Genomic DNA, 6133 nt, shown 5'->3' with positions numbered 1-6133 from the left:
CTTTGTGTCTGTGTCTGCCATGATGTTTTAAGTAAATCTGAAGATTTGTACCATTGCTCAAGGGATAATTTTAAAACTGTTTTGATCTGTGAAACCTTCTGAAGATGCTAGAATCCTGTCTTTTTCCTAGGTTTGCTTTTTTTTTTTTTGTGAAACAGTTTGCAATTGTTGCAGACTTTAGAGACTAAAGCCCTGTTCCAGAAGAGCAAGTCCTTACATCCTTATGAACAGAAAACATGAAAACACATAGGTAAGAACCGGAGTTTCCTTGACTTTGAACCTGGTGATGGAAGCTTTTTTGGAGGCACGGTTCTGAAATGTCAGTAGGGGAAAAAGACAAACAAAAAAAACTCTACTTTTTTTTTTCATGGGGATCATGCTTTGATTTATGCTGCTTTGGTATCTTCTAGCTAGTAATGCCAAAGCATCTTGCCCAGATAAGCAGCTTTTATCTCTGGATTTCTCTTAACAACGTTAATCCCAAACACACTGTTAGAAGACACTAACATCCTTGCCATTCCTTAGGTTATATTTTACATAAAGCTAGTATCATTTCCTGAAAATTTTTGGGAGGGGGGAAGTAGAAATTTGGAAGATAGATAGAAAGTAAATAGGAATGGGAAACCCAGAGATCACACTTGTAAAGAACTGTATGGGTTGGAAGGTTCAGACTTAATTGAATTAATCTGCTCTTTGGTGCATTATTCAAGATCAGTCAGGATCATAAAACCCCCGTCACTGTTCCATGCTAGTATGGAAAAGGCAAAGGACCTTTAGTAATACGATGTCTGTTCCTCTTTCAGGGTTTTGGTAGCTGCCAGCTCTTGACTGTACAAAAATGAGTCAGACCACTTTTTCTTGAGAAAGAAAGAAAAAAAGAAAACTTTTTTGCTGTTTCAGGACAGAGGAATTTTTCCTGTTCAGTTTTGACATGCTGGGTATGCTTTGGTGATGCTTTTGAAGTATTTCTATGCCAGCATTTACTTCTAAGCTATCATTTCTTTTAGAAAGCCAGGCTGCGTAAGTTCTGTGGCAGTGATTCAGTTTTATCCTCTCCTGCCCAGTCAGTTACAAGTACTGCCTGAAACTTCCCAGCAGTTGCTGCTTTTAGAAGCCTCCTTTTCTTTCCTACCCACCTCCATGTAAATCCTCAGGTTTCTAAAGAGGTTTGGGTTCATGTTGCATCCTTCCCTCCCGCATCTTTCCCCACAAGCACTGAGATCACATGCATCCTCCTCGGACTGAGTATCGTTGAGGCTGCTGTGTGAAGCTGGCCAGCAGATTCCAGTCTCCCTAGTGAGTACAGGCCCATGCAGCCAGAATAATTGTCCTTGCCTTGCCACCTCAGAAAAGAAGTTAATTTTGTTGACCTTTTCACTAAAGCATAGCTTCCTAACACTGCTTCAGATTACTGTTGTGACAGCTGAACCAAAGACTGAACCAGATGTGAAGGTTATGACAGTAAGGTAAGAGATGTAGAGGAATGTGATGAAATACAGATCGAGAAATTCGCCTGAAGGAACTGTGAAGTGGCATGGGATGTCAGCCTGATATGCAAATGGCTGATAGAGAGCCTTGCTATCAGGTCTGAAAAAAGTGCATATTGTGGGGGAAGATGAAGGCTGGAACAAAAGAACAATAGAAAAGGTATGAGGTAGGGATGGAGGGAGACTGCTGCTGTCAGAGGTCATGGAGTGGGGCAGAGGGCAGGTGATAAGGAAGGGGCTGCAGAAGCTTGCCTGGCTGGACAAGTTGGGATTCTTGCTAAAATGCTGAATAATAGAAGTCTTTTAGATATGAAACCTACTTTTTTTGTGTGTGTGTGTCAGTTTTCCCCATCACACCCACTTTCTGTGTCCCTGCACTGTTTTCTGTTTTGGGAACCATGCAGAACTCAACTGATTTTTTTTTTTTTTTTTAACAACAGAAATTCCAGAAACAGAAGTCACTGGGGTGGAAAGGGGAGGAAGGATATACTCTCTGAGTTGCTGCTGCCATGCCCATCCTCCTTGGCACAGTTCTTTCTAAGTGTTCTATCCCATTTACAAAAAGTTGTGCCACAAGCGGCAGAACTGGTAAGACTCAGTCCCTTGGGATTTGTGCCTGTTGCTCCTTAAGCCCTTGCTACCACACTAGTCCTGCCTCCTGCTTGTGCGCTGTAGTTAGGCAGGCATAAATGTAAAATGGCTGTGTGGTTTTCATTGGTCCCATGGTGGAGGGTGCTCATTTGGACCTGGATCTAGTGAGCAATTGTCATGAAGCAGGAAAGGAACCAGGTATTTCTAAAGATCTCTCCACAATTGATACAACTGGTAGTAGTCCCAAAAGTTATCAGAAGGGGATGGAGCAGTTACATAAGTTTCTTTTCTTATGCAGGGAGAAAAGGCAAAAACCCAAATATGAAAGAATGGTTGATGCAAGTAATTAAGTGATTCAGTGTTACTCTTGCTTCCTTTATGATTTGCCTGAACTTGACTCCTTTGCCTGTGCAAAAATGTACAAGAGATCAAGATGAGAAAATACTTATAAATACCACTTTGTCTTGGAAGTACTTGCCTCTGTTGAAGTAAGATGTTATCATCCTGCAGTGCTGAGCAGGGCCAGTAATTTTGATACCTGTTCAATATTTAGTATGGTTAAACTTAGGCAAGTTGTGCTGTTTTGATGTACTTGTATGTTTCGTGCTGCAGGAATAGATGAGCTTCCCAGTCATCCTCTGCAGCGGGGAAAACTGAGTGAGCTCTGTATGCAGAGGAAAAGCAGAGGTTAGAGAAGCTGAAGTAACTTGCCCTGGGGTCGCCTGCTGAACCTGCCCTGGTGAGGTGCGGGTGGGGGCCTTGACCGCTGGATGGAGCTCTGATATGCTTTGTTGTATATGTTAAATGTACTCCTGGTCTGTGCTGTGCATTTTTAGAAACAAGTTTCCAAAGTTCTTGCTCAACTCTCAAGGTTGGGAGCTCCATTCGCATTTGGCCACTCCATGAAATGGCTAGATTTTAAGTGGTAGTGGATCCTCCTGAAGGATATGAGGTCCCAGGCACACCTGAAAATCCTCCAGTCTGCTACTTGGTTATATTTGAAGCTGTAGGGTGATAAGTTTTTAGGAGCTGCTGCTTAAAATTATTAGCCAACACCCAGCGTTCTAGTTCCATCTCTGGACAAAATAAATCATCAAAATTAATGTCCAGCACAGAGATCATGATATATTTGGCTGTTGACAACAGGTATTTTTTTCCTGCCTGTTGGATTTTGGTGTTAAATTGTGATTCACAAGGAGTATGAAACATCTAGTGTTTTCTGAGGGAAGAGCAGGACATGGTGCTGAGGGCTTTAACGAAGCATGTTTTGAGCCTTTTCAAGCAGTGTGAAGACCATCATTACTACCCAGTCTGGTAAGTGCACATCGATCACGGAGGCACAACGTTTAAGATGATGGCTGTTCTGATACCAGCATGCTGGCCACTGGTGCTGCCTTCCAATAAGGTACTAAACGCTACAGCTAATACCAGTTGTGTTCATTCTGCTTTCCATTCGTGAGCTGTTCTCTGGGTGACAGTGGTGTGGGAGAAAGGTAGAGCAAGAGTGAGGAATCTGTATTTGTCAGGAGAGGCCTGGTCAGAAAATTGCTGCCTGTTTCCCAGTTAATCGGTGCTGAGAAATCTGCCAGCAGGTGGCATTGCTGTCCAGCTGGACTGTCGCAGAAATTTAACTTTTTAAAAAAATTTATTTATCTTTGGATATTGGCTTTGCACTTTCTTGTTCTGAAACCTATAATTAGCCTGCAAAGAGCTAATTATGTGTTGTTTACGGGGAACACTTGTTACTGCTATCCTATGAATTTAATCCAGTCTTTGTTCATTTCTTGCTCTTGGCTGTGCTGTGGACAGACAATAGTCTCTCCTGCTGGTGCTTGTGTGCTGAAGGCAGAAGGAAGCCTTTAACTTCTAAGCAGTTGAATGCAACAGGAGCAAGTTGCTGAGAGCCAGTAGGGACCTGGAAGGACCACGTGTTTTTGCATCATCCCTACCTGAGGCTGCTGAGTTCTTCAGAAACTGCACCCTGCTCTTCTCCATCTCTTAAATAATTTCAGACCTCCAGTGACAGAATATAGGAAAAAAAAATAACCTGAGGAGTATTTCACTGTCACTGCTTCATACCACATCTGGGTCTTTAAATAGTCTTCAGACTAAATTAGGTGCAATCTTTTGCTTTAGGCAACCTGACACTGCAGAGAATAAGGTTGGAAAAGGTACGGCACATGGACTGTGACCTGATAGAGGCCTCTGAGAATATGGCATTGTGATCACTAAACAGGTATAACAGTAATTACGTTCTGAGAGTAGATACTCTGATGTGGAAAACACACATGCTCTTTCCCACACTTCTGCAGTGTGTGCTACTGGGTCAGATTAGATTTATTTGGTAGAGGCAAAATGCAATTGTGACTAAACTATAGGAGTGAGATGCTATAATCTGGTTATCTAGCCAAGACCCTAAGAATTTATTATTTTATGAAGTGTACACTATACACAGATAACCATAAATCACCACATAATTCACTGTGCTTCTTGTAGCCCTTGTCACAGAATCACAGAATCGACTAGGTTGGAAGAGACCTCTGGGATCATCGAGTCCAACCTTTGACCTAACACCACTGCGTCAGCTAGACCATGGCACTAAGTGCCATGTCCAGTCTTTTCTTAAACACCTCCAGGGATGGTGACTCCACCACCTCCCTGGGCAGCCCATTCCAATGCCTAATAACCCCTTCTGAGAAGAAATTTTTCCTAATGTCCAACCTGAACCTCCCTTGGCGCAGCTTGAGGCTATGTGCTCTAGTCCTATCGCTAGTTGCCTGGGAGAAGAGGCCGACCACCACTCCTCACCTTTCTATCATGTTTATGAAGATCTCATCCTGCAAATATTTTCTCTTAGTTTGAGAATATCTTTGTGCAGCAACTGCACAGAAAATACATGGTAGTCATTGGGAGACCTGGGCCTGAGACCCAGCTCTCAGGGCCAGCACAGTATCTTTCTGATGTAAGCCAGCTCGAAACATGGCTTGTCTGATCATACAAAGGGAACAAGAGGTCCCTTGTGCTGACAGCCCACAGCACGGACGGCAGTACCAGGGAAAGGCAGGGGCTGAGATTACGATGTCTCTGCCCAGCACAGGTGGGTGGAACTGAGGGAGGCTTAATAGCCCTGCCTCTGTTGCAGGGCACAACCAAAAAAGCATTGACTCATGCAGTCCGGTGCTTCTCAGAATGCTTTTGGGGCAAAACTGCAGTGCAATGTCCTTTATCAGGGAGGTGTAGCAGAACACAGGAATATCAGAATGGCCATCCAGTCAAGGCCTAGCCATCCATAGTTTTCCTCCCGAGAGAGGCCTATAGCAATGTTTTGGGGAAGCAGCACAAGCAACACCACAGAGATTTGCTTGTCCACAGCTTCTGGCAAGGAGTGGTTTAAGCCCTGTGCTGTAGGCTGCATTCTGACCACTGTGGTTTACTAACCCTCTGAACTCACGTAGTCCCCTCTTGGAACCACTCCTCTGTCTGATCTCCAGAATGTGCTGAGCAATGCAATCCATTGCTTCAGTAATACTTTGGGGAAAAAATTACTTCCTTTTAACACATGCATGCTTTGCATGTACAATGCTTAGCAGAAGGAGTGCTGAGCCATCTGCTAATATTAAGGTGTTCTAGTACCCAGGATCAGGTACAGAATCAATAAGAGTGACTCAAAAGTATCTGGAGACAAAACATCAGTTTTGTCACTTATATCTTCTCATTTCATGGCAATACTCGTTAATGTAAGACGTGCTTGGAAGCACGTTGATGAAGACTTCAGTTCGAGGTTGTATTTGTAAACCACGTAGCTTCAGAGAATTTCAGACCTTTGCAGTTGTTTAATCCTGGTTATTTATCACATTAAATCTTGGGATGTGTTTGTAGAGGTAGCAAGATAGAAGGCAGGCAGCTGCATTTGTAGCCTGTAGAGAGAGGATGGGTTTTTTGTTTAGATCATGTGCCTTTACCAGTCTTGCTTTCCTCCTTTGATACATACACAGTGCACAGTAGGGCAGTGGAACAGCTGATGTGTTTGGCTAGATGTGGACAGATTCTATTTC

The sequence above is a fragment of the Nyctibius grandis genome, chromosome 1 (assembly GCF_013368605.1).
Source record: "Nyctibius grandis isolate bNycGra1 chromosome 1, bNycGra1.pri, whole genome shotgun sequence".
NCBI lineage: Eukaryota > Metazoa > Chordata > Aves > Nyctibiiformes > Nyctibiidae > Nyctibius > Nyctibius grandis.
This window is presented reverse-complemented; position numbering follows the sequence as displayed.